Genomic DNA, 14,596 nt, shown 5'->3' on the forward strand with positions numbered 1-14,596 from the left:
GTTGTGGGCTATTCTTTGACAGGCAGAGTGGGCTTTAGCAGGTTGTGGGCTATTCTTTGACAGGCAGAGCGGGTTCTCAAGGCGAAGAGTTGTCGGGTGTTTTACCTTATGCATCCGCAAATGGTGTCCTGAGGCCCAGGGGCTATGTGCATGTTTAAGCTAGCTCATAACCTCTCCCTATACCCATCTATCCCATCCTGGCTTGATTTCTCTTCTTTTCTTAATCTGTTGGGTTTTTTCCTTCCCAGTTGTGGGAGCTGAGGTGCTCCGAATCTCCAAAGGAGTGCTTCACTTTAGTCCACTAGATACTGAGAAGATATGAGCCTGTCAGCTCACAAAACTTTTTTTTTTCTTTTTTTTTTTTTTTAACTGGTTACTAGTATTCCCATTTATCAGGGAGATAAAAATTTCAGAATATTGTTGATTTGACATACCTTTCTAGCAGTATTCTTGAGGAAGATGGTGAAAACCTTGCTATAAAAAAATTCTAATAAATGTATTCTTTCCTAAATATCTGAATAAGTTGCACTTTTTTTTTCCTGAGAAAGAGAACATGAGAGCACAAAATCCCTGAGCAGTCTGAAATATAACGACAAAAAATGGGGTAAAATGTATTACAGTAATTACAGGGCTCACAAAGAGGAAGTGACAAATTTTTAACTGATAGTAATAGTAGTAAGATTGCTGCTGAGAGAAATTTTTCTGGTCTAGAAATTTCTATGTATTTTCTTTTAAATAGTCAGCTGGCAGTATATATCACTAATTTATATAATAGATGTGCTGATTTAGGAAATAGAAAAAAGTTTGCCAGCCCTTTAAAATACGCTATCCTTGTAGCCTGTTTGTTTTTCCTGTAAAATTGGGGGGAAAGCACAGGGATAGCAACCAGTGCAAAAAATCACAAATTTTTTTGATAAATTTTTACTGGTTTCACAGAAAGTGAGTGTGGGACAGGTAGAGAGAAGACAGCTTTTGTGTCAAAACTAGGGTGATAATAGTTATGGGGTTTTTTTCTAATGCTGTTACTTCCTATGGACTGTACAATGCTCTGCTCTGCCAGCAAGTACATCTTACCTCCTTTCAATCCTTTTCAGAGGTGCAAATGTAACTTTTTATAGGTATTTTTTTTCCTTCAGGTTATTATTGCAGTGGGTTGATATTCAGTACGGAGCAGGGAACCTCAGTGAAAATATTCTTTTTGTAACTGTTTTCTAACAAAATGAGTATTTTCAAACTGAATTTTTCATTATCAATGTGGAAAGACCTGTTCTGGTTTGGCATGCTTTTATGATGAAGTATTTTTCTGTACCTCTAGGAATGGGAGTAGTTGCCTTCCTCTTCATAGCATGCTGTTATCTTAAGACTTTCTGGACAATACTGCATAGAGATGTTACTTCGATATTGCCATGAAACCGGATACTTCTCATTCTGTTGAAGGTGAGGCAGTAATGGTCAAGTAAAGAAAGGTTTTTGCCATCTGGAGTGTTCTGTTAAATACAAAATCACAGGAAACCTCCCATCTTGAGTCACCTTTCTATCTTGAGCTTAACTTTTATTTGAAACTTAATTCATCTCTGTGGGATGAATATGGGAGCTGGAGTCCCATTAGATGTATGGAACCAAATCTAATACTGTATCCCAAAATTCAGTGATAGCCTGTTACTTTTGTAAGTAATTTTAGGCTAATATTAATGGGCTTGTTTCTTTGGGGTTTTTTTGAAACCTTTCTTCTTGGAAAAAGTGCTTATTGCTTTCTAACCTTTTCCACGCATTTTGGAAATAGTCTCAAGAACTCTTACCAACTCTATGGCAAATAAGGAGGCTTATATCTCGCATAGTGATACAGGTCTTCCTTTTGGCTTCACTTTTTTAGTATGAAACAAGGACGCCTATGTTTAGAAATGAAGATTTCTGATCCTTATCCTGTTGCTGCAGAACAGTTTCTTAGCTTCCATATTTATAACTCAATCCACTTCAGGCTGTAATTTGGGTAAAACTGGACATTAAGAGTGAGGGTATAGGCATGTGTTAAAACCTATTTGCGAAAAAGCAATAAATACAGCATGCATGTGCAAAGAGAACCAAAACATACTCATGCTGTCACAGAGGATAACTTTCAGACTTCATAAACCTTTGGTTGATCATATTATTAAGATATCTTTAGGAAAGAATGCCTTCCTATGTTTTTCTATTAAGTTTCCTGTTGTAAGATTAGAATATGGTGCTTTGCACAGACAGTGGTATTGTATCTAGCTGGATAGAAAGGATCTTTAACCAGATTTTTGTCTTTTTTTTCTCTATTTCCAATACAGTTTGTGGTTTAGATTTTCCTTTTTTTTGTGGTTAACAAACAAGAGAGTCTTAAGAAGAACTTACGTTTACTATTTCCTCAGCCCTACTTTCACAATTTCACAAGGCAGTATGGAAATGCATTTATGGCTGCTGCTGCTGTTCCCTCTATTGAATATGCTAGTAGAAGGTCACATGCTGCAGTTAAAATGTGCATTTGCTTTTGGTTTTTTCTCATGCTCTGCTTTTTTAAGCAGCTTTGCCATTGGTCAGAGATGAGTACAGCTTCTGAAATTATCTACATCAGTTTTATTTTTGTATGTTAAAAATAGTCATTCCCAGGCTAAGAGGTGTGTGTGCTTGATTAAAAGGTAATTTACCACTGGTGACTAGGTGGTGTAGCTGCCAGAATTATTATTGTTCCTCTCTAACAAAGATCTCCCTTTTTTTGCAACTGGAAAGTCTTTAGCATTTCATTAATGTTTGTATACAAGAAACACATTTCATGTCCTTCTGTACATGAGTGAAAAATCTTTTTTTCTTTGGTTCTAAATGACCAGGAACATCATTTTCCTACTGCGAATGGCTTCTTGGACTGTTTGGTTTTTTGGTAGTGGGTTGTTTGGTTGGTTAGTTGGTTTTTTAAGCCTGTGAAATACATATGTATCTGTAAGGTGCGTCCTGTATTCCTAGGTGCCTTCTATCTCACATGCCTCCTTGCTAGGGCCTGAGGTTGGTTTTTGGAGGGAACTCCTGGTTGTAGTTTTCAGTACTGTAGTGTTCTTCATCACACATCAGGCCAAATACCAGCACAGTAAACATTTAATGTCCTCCCATTTATTGATGTGTGTACACCCCTGTGGAAAGAAGTACGCTATCACTGGCTTTCCTTATCTCTTGATTAGAATTCTGCCCCTATCCCATCTTTTTCAGTTATTAATTCTTGTTACCAAAGTACCTGGGGACCTAAGACAGAAACCAATACATGTTTTAGGTGTGCTTTGACCTAAAATGTTTCCAAGCTAGAAACATAAGATACAACTGGGAGAAGTGAAAGCGGAGGTTGGCAGGAAATAGCAAATAAAAGAGTGAAATTACCCTTCTTAATGTAATAAGCAGTCAGACGACAGAGGGGACTAGCTGCTTGGTAATCTCTTGGCATTGTAGGTAAGTTGGGTCCTAAAGAAGAATTTGAGGAATATGTAGTTACTTAATTTCTGGTTGGTTTGGTTTATTTTACCCTGAGCTACCTCATTTGTAGAGCTGGAATGGGAAGAAAGCGTGAGTTTTGGTAAGAAATGCTCTAGGTAGGCAGTTGAGGCTGGGATGATGGGAGGACAGAGGCAAACACTTGCATTTGGCTCTTTGACATGCAAATTCCTGATGGAAAAATAAAACCAGCAATTCAGTTTTAGAAGTTAAGATTATACTTGCTTTTACTATGTATGTCTCCAAAATAATAAATGACAAGGCAGGGCATTTTTTCTTGATGGTTTCTGACCTGTGGAAGAACTGATTGTCCACAGACCAAAAGGTGGTGATTTTGTATAAGTCACTACTGCTTTTAAAAGTGAAGGCCTGTTTTCTGAAAACAGATTTTTTAAAAATAAACTCATGTGCTCTTAAAATGGACCTACACACAATCCTGATTGTTTCCCTGTATTTGCAGTATTGTTTTCCTAATGTGTCAGATCCTAATACAGTCCTTATTGTATCTGAGTGCTAATAATGTGCAGACAGCCCAATATAGCTAATATTAAGAAATAATGACACATTTTTAGTGTGTAGTGTAGTGGATTTATAAGTTCAGCCTGAAGTGGGCTACCGTTAGATCTGTAGGTGATGGGTCAGATGGATGCACAGCTAGCAAAAGGGGGCTTAGAACAAATCTGCAGGAGGAATGCCAAAGTTTTATTTGCTTAAAATAAATTATCTGAAAAATAATCATGTTGGGGGGGAAGAAAGGCCCTTCATTATTCAGAAATACTTTTCTAGTATTTTTTCCACGCTCAAATTTTAGCTTCCAGGATAGCTAGTGAGAACCTACATTGTGTTTGAAAGTTGTTGGCTGAAACCCCAACATAAGACCAGAGTGACTGACACTGTCTCCCTGTTCTACCTTGATTGTTCCAATTTAGCATTTTCTCAAGAACAGATGTTGAGGTTGGGTAAAGCTAACCTCCTTGTCTTGAAGAGAGACATATAGGTCTGAGAAAGAAGAAACATTGTTCTAGCCATGTCCTGATGCTTTTGTGTCTCGCTCTCTTACCAGTAGAGGTTCTAATGGAGCAGGAAGTCATGCCGGTGTTTTTCCAAGCTTCATTGATAAGAATGCTGCTAACAGCGCATTTCAGTACAAGTTCTTTGGGAACCCTTGTACTTGGTTTCTCATAGAGTTTCGGAGCAACCCTGGCCTCTGATTACTGTTTGGCATAGCTCAGTTGCACACTGAGCTTCTTGAGTTTAACTACATCTGGAGGAGAACTGAGGTTCTTCTGGAATTTGTGGATGTGGCCACTTCTCGACTTGGGTAATGTGTTTTCTCCCAGGCCCAGTCTGTGTCATGAAATGAGTTGTCACCTTCAACTGATTGCCCAGATATTCAGGGTAGGCTTGTTCTTCTATCTTGCATGCTTTAGTGAGCAGCTCTTACAATGTCAACAGGGTTAGCATTTGTATTTGAATAGGGCAGCTAATACCTCTGAGCTGACTTCTCACACTGCATCTCAAGCAGATGTTACTGCATCAGTTCTGCCATTGCTCTGTTTTCAAGGATATCTTGACAACCATAACATCCAGAAATCTTAGACCGTAAAGAATAAAGCCACAGAAAAAAAAAAAGGGGGGGGAGGAAGAAAAAAAGAAAGCATACGAGCCTTTGCCAGTTGAATGGTTGAGTTTGGCTAGTGCTCTTTGCAGAGAGTAAAATCCATTCTTGTGCAACATAGGTCTCTTTGGGGGATGGCTAAATTCAAAGTGGAGAATATACCTAGATCCACTTAACGTCAGTAGGCACCAGTGCCCCTCATTTGGCAGTTATAATAAGAAACCATGTAAAGCCAAGAACATCTAGTAGTAAAAGTTCATATTTAGCGTAATTAGCTTTCAAGTTAAAAGGGAAGAGGCCTCAATTCAAGAAAGCTCTTCATCACATACTTACATTCCACTGACTTCAGTGATGTTTATCTGTGGGTCAAAATGCATGAGACCCCAATTCAGCAAAGCTCTTTTAATCTAAATTGGGGAATTGTCCTGTAGAGATTAATGGTGAAGGACCAGGCTCTGTACTTTGATTGTCAGAGGAAAGAGTTCCTTCACAAGCCTCTGGGTACACACTGGTTTGATTGCAGACTCTTGTGGCCTTTCCATGACTGCACATGCCATGCCTATTTGACTGCTAATTCTTACCATAAACAGGGTAAGCTTAGAGAATGTTTTCTGACACAGGAAGAAGGAGCAACAACTTCTACATTAGCAGATTACTAGCTGTAAAGGGGGCAGTAAGTGGTGCATGGAGGTTGTATGTGCAAATGTCAGTTTAACCTGAGGCCTTTTCTCAGGTGTTCTTTCTCATTTTAAAAATGCATCCCTCCAGGCTGGTGGACAGACCTGACAAGTTCAGCAGTGAATCAACATCCACCACTGTTACTAGAGTTCTAGGGTTCTTGTTTGTCAGCTGTTGGTGCAGCACTTTGTGCTGGTATATATGATTTCTTTGTCAGAAATTCAGGGCAAGCTGGAAATATCTGCGATATTTTGCCGGACTTAAGTTGAGAGGCTTATATGGAGTGGTCAGGGCAACAGTGGTGGAAAAAATCAGGGAAAATACCTGTGCTTTTAACAATGTCTCTTCTGTGGCTTTGAAAGTCCAAGAATTTCTCAGCCAGAGAATGTATTTCCTCCCTCTTTTTATAAGCTACTTCTTTCTTTTGCCTTATTAATTGTGGATCTGCTCCTGCTTCTATTTAAAGCCAGATGCAAAAATCAGTGACCTGACTTTCCTAGGTACAATGTTGTAAATCTGAAGAACCAGGTGAGTAGATTACTCTAGTGTAAGATCATGCCCCCATGTCTGTTCTTTTGAGGTATGGGGTAGTTCCTGCTTGTGTTGAAATCACTGTGTGGAAGGTGTTGGGTACTTCGTAAGGAACTCCAAACTCTGCAGGACTGGGATTCATCTTCAACTTAAGTATTTCAGTCTGTATTTGGAGACCTCTGTATGTCTTCTCTTCTGTTCATGGTGTTCAAAAGTCTCTTGCTACGGAAGTAGCACCTGAAGGTATGTTTTGCCCGAAGAACCTGCAATGAAGCAGTTACATTAGCAAATGGTAACGTACCCCAGAGTTGAGTAAAATAACGGAGGCCACCAAGTTTTTCTTGTTTGTGTGATGAAATGTTGTCAAATTAAGTGATTTGTTGGAGCCTTCCTTTAACTTCTGTACAGCAGTAAGCTTAGAGGAAAAGAAGATTGCATTATTTTTAAAAAAGCTTTATTTGTGACCCGGACTTGTTGCCTCTGACCCTCTTGGGCTTAAATAGTTAAATTATATTAATGTCCAGTTTGTTTCACTGTAGGTAACACATCAACTGAATACTCTTGTGCATAATCTACTGTATCTTTCCTCTGTTCTGTGTCGATGTATTATGTGTATTTGGATTACAGTTCTTTTTTGTATTAAATTATTTTATGTTATAGAACAATATTTAAGCGAAGCAAAGAGCTAATGAAAGTTGTTGGCGTTTTGGGATTTCTTTTCTCTTTGCTCTTTTTTTGGATGTACTGTAAATTGTAAACCAAGGATGCCAAGCAGGCTTGGTTCAATGGCTAAAATTATTGTATTACAGTGTAATGCTGATCTAGGCCTTGTCTCAACACTAGAGCACACAGACTTGAATAAAACTGTTATAAAAGTGATCGTCTTTAGGCCTTGAGTTCTTGGTTTTGTGCTTCAAATAATTTTGAGTAGATATTTAGAATAGCAGTGGCATTACCTTACTCTGAGGAATTCAGCATTTTTCCCAGTGTCACAAGAAGTTTGTTTTTCTTTGCTAGGTATCTTGGTTCTGATCAGCTATTCCAGCTCTGGGTCTTCCATAGGGTTTTTGAAATCTGTTTTTACGAAACCCTGGACAGCTTAGTATCAGTCTTGGCACACAGTACCTGTCTGCTAACCCCCTTCTGGCTTTTCTCTGAACAGGGTAATTAATTGCATACCATTTTTTATTGCGGTTAATATTTCTGTTTTGTTAGCTTAAGGTTTTTCTACTCTTTATTTAGTATCCTAGCCAGAATGTGAATCTGAATGCCTGGATCTGGAGCTAATGCAGTAACACGTTTTGTGCATGATGACATTTAACAGATGGTTTAGATTCACTTCTGATGCTGTGCCTTTGTCCCTGCTGCATCATTCAATGAGACACAGTTGCTTGAACAAGGATCTTTCCAAGCTGTCTTTCATCTGCTATCAGTGTGGAAGCCAGAACAACATGGTTTTGATTCCTAGGTTGTGTGTTTGACTCCTAGGTTGTGCCTTTGCTCTTCCCTGCCACCAAGCCATCATTTCACATTTCTCTGCTTTAAGAAATGTAGCTGCACTGATGGACTATGCACTACAAGAACTTAAGTTTCATAATTTCCTTTGAAAAGAGATTTTTCTCTAATGTGGGTATGTGCAAGAAATCCTACAGCCTTCCAGCAGATATGGAGACTGAACAATGCGTAGGTGGACTATCTTTAGTCGTATGTTTGTTCAAACTGCTGTAGTGATTTTTTTTTTTTGTGATAAACTGGGAGGAGAGTGGACAGGCAGTCAGTTAAATTTAGTCAGAAATAATAGCATGCAAAATGAATTGCCTTTTCACTTGTTTTAACAAAAGGTGTCTTGCAATGTTTTATCTTTCAAACTGTCTTTCCCTTCCTTCTCCCCAAATCCTGACTGCCTCAAGCTAAAACAAATATTTCTACCTTCTGTAATGTTTTGCAGAGTAGGATTCTCTCCTAAAAGAATCAGATTTTTCTAGCTGAATTGACTCACCTGTTACAACCACAAGGTTACCGTAATGTTCAAGCTGGCCTCATCAGAAACAAAAATCTGGATGCATCATGGCAGATAACTTTCCGCCAGCAAATGCAGCCTCTGCAGAAAATGGCAGAAACACAAAGCACTGGGGCAGAACATAAAAATAAAACTAGCACTTTTCTCAGCAGGGGAATCTAACCACTTCTAGCAGAGAGGGAGGATCCTAAAGGCTGCTAGGGTCAGCACAGATGCAGAATGAGCACACCAGCAGATGCTTTAGACTGACTAACTTTAGTTCTTCATTTGTTGATGTGTAGGCGAGGGTTGGGCATACAAATTCTATAGCGTGAATCTTATGTAGGCCTTTAGCTGTAAATACACTCAAGTGAGGAAATCATCACGTATTACATTAAGTTCCTTGGATGGCACATGCAGGAATAGCACATGTAAGTGGTGCTCTGAAATGCATACCGTGATGAAACTTCTCGTAGCCTTCTAAGGCTAAGCAGATTAAGGGGAAAGAAGGCAGGCTTTCCTATACTATGCGGCTGCAGCTCATATGATAAATTAATCTGCTGTTTCTGGTGAAATTTTGACATGCTTGGCGCTTCTTACATGGAAAAAAAGGGAGAGGCTGTCCTGCTAAAGCTAGCCATCATAAGAACCTAATTAATTGTAACATGAAAAGTTTGCAGGCGTATTGATATTGGGCTCAAGCAGACTAGGCTTTAGAAAAAATGTTGGAGTGAACATGGCAACAAACATCGGAGCATCTTAACAAGGGTTAACAAGCTTTATCTTCGTGTTTGGACACAATTGACACTACAGTTTGCTCTGGCAGGGAAGGATGAAACAATTGTGACTAAGGATGAGTGAAGCTCTGGGGCTTTCAAGTAGACTTCAACATGCTTTGTGGCTCTTTACTACTTAATCTGAAATCTTATTAAATGGCATGTGATTTACTTTCTGTTAAGTCCTCATTAATTTAACAAAGAACAAATCCAAGTGCAATGAAAAGAGGCAGGATCAACTGATTGCACTCCAATACAAAGTAGAACAAAACCATAATCGCTTTACTAAATATAACTAAAGCCTGTACACTTCATGCCTGCAAAATTTGCTTTGAATTTTATTCCTTTCTCCCAAAATCATGCTCTAGCATCTTAGCTTTAATAATAAAACATGGGTTTGAATATTCAAAAAAAAAAAAAAAAAAAGGCATGAATAGGGTTACCTGTCACAGATTGAGGCCAATATTAGAACCAGCTCTCATGGACGTGAATGTCTTATGCCATCGTGTTCTCCAACGGGACCCTGAGCCAGTAGTCGGAGAACTGGTCATCGTACAAATTGCTTACTGTTTTTGCAGCAGTCTGGCATGTTTTAATTTGGTGATCTTCCTGCAGTTGTATCTGGCTCTTTTAATTTTTTTTCTAGAGATTCCCCCAGATCTTGCAGGACCCAGTCAGAGGTAAAAGGATCTTCTTCGAAGCTGGTATGTGTTCTAAAGGGGAATTGTTCTTGAAATGGCTCATGATGGTGATGATGATGATTTGTGACTGGAGAAGCTGGGGCAAAGGAAGAGGTCTCAGACTGGGCGGGGGGTGGGGGGAAAGAGGCAAAAGGTGGGAGGCTTCTTTATTCTTGTCTGCCTGCAGAAGGGAAGGGATGGGTTGAACAGGAACCAGCACTGAGGAGAATGTGGGTCAGAACTTTGCTGGGATGCTACAGGAAATAAGGAGAAACCAGCAGAGTTGCTACAGAAGAGGAAATACCCTGACTGATAGCTGATCATGCAGCTGGTTTCCACCAGCAAAACAGAACTTGGGGTCCTAACTTCCAGTTGCTCTTGTCCCGAGGACTGCAATGTTCAGCACAGTCTCCTTTTCCTCCTTATCTTAAGACAGAGCCCTCGCTCTTCACAGGGGCTGCTTCTCTGCCCTTCTCCAAGACTACCCTCACTCACTCAGGTCAAACTTCTTCTTCCGATTTCAGTCTTCTTCCAAACAAGCAAACAGTGGTGTCTCTGGGCAGGAAGAGCGTTTCAGGCAGGCTCTGTAGCACAGCTGTAATTTCTGCTACGTCTGCGTTTGTTATTTCTGGGGTGGTTTCAGGACTATCTCAAGTCAGCACTGAAAGGATTTTAAATTCAGACCTGCCCAAGGCAAAACCAAATTCCCTCCTTAGGAGGTATTGCACCAGTAATGTTGCTAACTCATGAGCAAAACTTCCAGGTATATACATATATAGCTTTATTAATTTAAAATCTTTATTCAACTCACCTAGTAAAACCATCCATATAGTCCCACAGCAAGTGAAGGTTTTCTGAAGAGCCTGCCTATGCCATTGCTGGTGGTGGCAATTATCTTCGGTGGTATCAAGGTTATACCTGTAACGTTTTGGTTTCCTTAATTAAGTTTTTGTGTCAGGGAGCAGCAATGCCAGGTGCTGCTCTGTAGGGGAAGATGAACCGGAGCAAAGGGTGACAGCAGGGCAGTGGCCTCACCGATGCAGTCCCAGGGTACCCGAGCAAGGTGAGCAGAGCAGGTCCAGTGGCAGTAACCAGGGCCAGTCACAGTCCAGGGATTGCCTGGTAAGTCTGTGGGGATAAGGCAGGTCCAAGGTCAAGCCAGGAAGGTAAGAGTGGGCCTGGGTCAGAAAGGTACCTGGGCCCACACAGCCATGGTCATAATTTAGCTGAGGCAAGCATCATGGGCAAGAAAATGTGGCTACCTAGTGAAGTGGGGGAGGCTGTGGTGAGGTTTCTCACAGCTCTTGTCCCAGCAGCAGCATCCAAGGCCACACAGTTGTATCTCTGTGAGCTGGCCTTGAGCCCAGGCAGCCAAACCTGTAGAAGGGGGAAAAGAAGTTACAGAGGCTGTTGGGTACTCAAGGGGCAGTCACCTATTCGATGACAAATCTATTATAGTTCATAATTATCTTGGTTTGTGTTTGCCTAGTTCTGTAGTTCATCATTGTAATCAAGCGCAGTTAGAGGAAGAGAGGAGGGCCAGAACCCGGGAGCTTTCACTACCGCTGGGGGTTTCAGAACCGCGGGTTTTGCTGAGTCTGGTGGAAGAAGCAGCTCCTGCAGCCTCAGTGCTTGGTGTCTCCAGTACAAACAGCTGAGATGAAAAACCATTCTCTGCTGGCTTTCTCCTCCTCCCTGCAATTTTCCATCTTTCTAATCCAAGCTCCTTTTCTGCAATCAGATATCTTTCTCTGGAGCAGTCTGTCATAACTGTGTTTGCCAACCGATTTCTCACCTGCATGCAATTCTGACATTAGGACCACACTGTTCTTGCAGCCACACATCAGCTCTTCTGGCTTAGCCTGCAGTATTTTTCCCCCTCACAAATTACATGCAAGGTAGGGCAGCCTCTTTTTTCTCCCTGATTATACGCATACCTTTGAGCAGTGGTATTTCAAGCAATGTGCATCACTCTCCTCCTGCCTAGAGACGTGGATGAGGAATGAACATTATTTGTTTTTAATTCTGAAATGGCATCACAGCAACTTAGTCTTCAGGGTTCCTCAACTTAAACAGCCATCACAAAACCCATTGCCTACCTCTTGATCACAAATTCTTTACCATCCAACTAAACATGGAATAGATTTTTAAAAAAATGTTGTCAGACACTGCAAAACTGAAAGTGCCTGGAGAGCTGAGGAATTTGCTATAATAACCTGCTACTTACGCAAGTCCTTTCTGGACTTGTACCTATGCAGTCTTCAGCATGTAAGTGCTATCTAATACTTCTCCAGAACAACAGGGCTTTCGGGACCTGGGAGGGCCAAGGCAGAAGCTGCCATGAGAGCCTTTGAGCACCAATAATGTCAAGTATTGCATGAGCAACTGGTAAGGGTGTTGGAAAAGGTTTTCCTTTCCTCATCTAAACCATGCAGGGGTTGGGTAACCAGTGGCAAGCTCGTGCACAAGCTTTCTGGAATAAGAGCAGAGCTTTGAGACCATGTGGCTAAGGACATCCGAGGGCCCGACCAGCTCTGTGCGACTCCTGTTTTGTCTCATCCAACAGAAGATCCCCCTTGGGGCTGCATGGCGTGTCCGAACTGCCTCATTTTGATGCAGTTCTTCCCACTTTGGGCTCAATCTCAGACTGGCAGCCGTAACCTTGTGGCAGACCCTTTGTAAAGTTACTCTTCTCCAAAGGTTTTGATGTGCATCTGGATGCTGCCTGTATATAGTTGAAACAAAACCAGCTGAGAGCAAGGCACGCTGGTCAGCAACATTGCCATCAGCCTCTCTTTTGTGACTGAAGCACTGTGCAAACCATCACTTGAAGTGCCACGGACCTGGTCCTGTAACTCCTGCGGCCATTTTCTTTGCCAATGGGTCTGCTTCAGTTGGCTAGTATTGACTGCTGAGATCCACCATAGGACAGCAGACTGAAGCTGGGAGACCCTAGAGCTGGCTGAGCGCTTGGATTCACCTTCCCGACTTGTTTCCTATGCGGCTTATTACACCCTTCCTTTAACTGCTTTTAGAATAGGGATGTTTATTATACGCACCCTTCTCAGGAGACTGCGGCGCACAGTATACCAGCTATTTTTTTATTTACTCTGTGTGTGGGAGTAAACGTGATTTAGACCATACAAGGCTCACTTGCCTTTCTTCAGTTTTGTTTTAGCTGAAGTGACCCTTTGCTAAATTGACTGAGATGACAGCTGAGTGTTCTCTTGATGGGCCGTTAAAACAGAAGCTGTTCGGGTCTGGGTCCGGTGGTGACTGTGCGCGTGGGGAGGTCAGCCTCTCTGCCGCCATCCGGACAGGATCTGCAGGTCCTGCCTCCCACCCGCGGCCGACTCTGCTCGCACCCCACCCAAGGCTTTCGTGGGACAGCAGGTTAAGCCGCTGGGGTCCAGCAGACCCGGCTCCCGCCATGGGTGGGGTGTCCCTCGGGGGGGGGCGGCGCTGACAGCCTCTGCCCCCCCATCCCTTCGGAAGGGCATAGCTTTTCCTGTCCTTCCAGGGCCTTTGCCTGGCACCCGCCACCGTTATACCCAGGTACCTACCTGGTGGATGTGTCTAAGCTTCTCGAGGCAGGCAGGGGAGCGGAAAAGCAGCAGGGCTTGGCTAGAGGTGCCTGGTGACCCTGAAGCAGAGCCCTGGTCTGAATCACTCTTCTCGGTTATGCGTGCACATCACCAAGCCTGCAAGCAGTACGGAGCCCTCAGGAAGCGCAGCACACCTGCGTGTTTCCTTTGCTTGCTCTTGCCTGTGCCTGGGATAGCGCACGTGTGGGTATGAGCGCTCTTACTGCGTGGGTGGGACTGCCGGGGTGTCACTGGCAGCCGGAGTTTGACCCCGTAGCATCAACGCTCCCTCTGTGGGTCTGGAGCTCTCTACCCCCATCTCCGTTCTAATCAAGAAATCAATAAACTGGGAAACCACTCAGAAGCCCACACCTGGGTCCGGGTAGGTGTGCGGGGGGGCTGGCTACCTAGCCACAGGTGAGTCAGAAATGCACAAATTCTTCTTGGCATTCTGCTCTGTGTCAGTCTGACATCTGACCTCCTATCCCTCAAAGACCCCATTCATCCTCACTTACAGGTGGGTCCCTACCTTTGGCTTTTAATACAGCTCAGTGACTGTGCCACATAATTTGTTCTGTGATAGGAACGAACAAGGTATTCGTCCAGGTCCTGGCATCAGGCTGGAGTGTGAGGGACGTGTATTAAATTTAGAGTTAAAGGGACAGGCAAAATACATGGATTTGAACATGCAAGGTCTATAGGATTCTACAGTGGCTGTGCTAAAGCGTGGATTAATTTTATCCTCACGACACGCTGGGAAAGAGTCAGCACTTGATCTCCCTGAAAGTCACCATACAGCCTGGCTAGTTTTCTTCTTTTCTAGAAGGAGGGGTTTTGGTGAACAAAGTGCTGCTGCAGCTGGGAACAGCGCTTAAAATAACACCGAGGTGCCGGCTCAGATTGGTAGCCTCTGGCAGCTGCACTGGGGATTGCCAGGAAGAAATTGTTTGCATCCTCAAACTGTAGGGGATGTTCCTACCGGTGCAGAAATATTATTAATTGCAAAATGTTTTGTGCCATGACAGGCTCGTAAGGAGGTGGATTTACCGTAAAAAGGCAACCCAGGGTATAGGCAGCAAGTTTGTGCTGCTGTGAGGCTGGATGACTCAGGCTGTGATGCTCTGTGTCCTGCTTAAGAACTTGAAGGGCAAAATTTGCTGCAATGACTGTTCCATTTCAGCACTTTAATGCCCGAGAAAATTTACCACATCTGCGTCTCAGTGCAATGCTGT

General features: G+C 42.4%; 1 protein-coding gene across 3 annotated transcripts in view; it reads left to right on the plus strand.

Moving 5' to 3' along the window:
- MAP3K9 (mitogen-activated protein kinase kinase kinase 9) overlaps window positions 1-7,204 on the plus strand; it is a 65,975-nt gene extending 58,771 nt beyond the window's left edge. For 2 of the 3 annotated variants that reach the window (XM_052782313.1, XM_052782315.1), the window contains one exon: window positions 42-7,204. The gene's annotated coding sequence lies outside the window, so the exon portion shown is untranslated. The remainder of the gene's footprint in view (window positions 1-41) is intronic. The other variant, XM_052782314.1, reaches the window with a different exon arrangement.
- Window positions 7,205-14,596: the final 7,392 nt, after the last annotated feature.

This window comes from Harpia harpyja, chromosome 3 (assembly GCF_026419915.1).
Source record: "Harpia harpyja isolate bHarHar1 chromosome 3, bHarHar1 primary haplotype, whole genome shotgun sequence".
NCBI classification, from domain to species: domain Eukaryota; kingdom Metazoa; phylum Chordata; class Aves; order Accipitriformes; family Accipitridae; genus Harpia; species Harpia harpyja.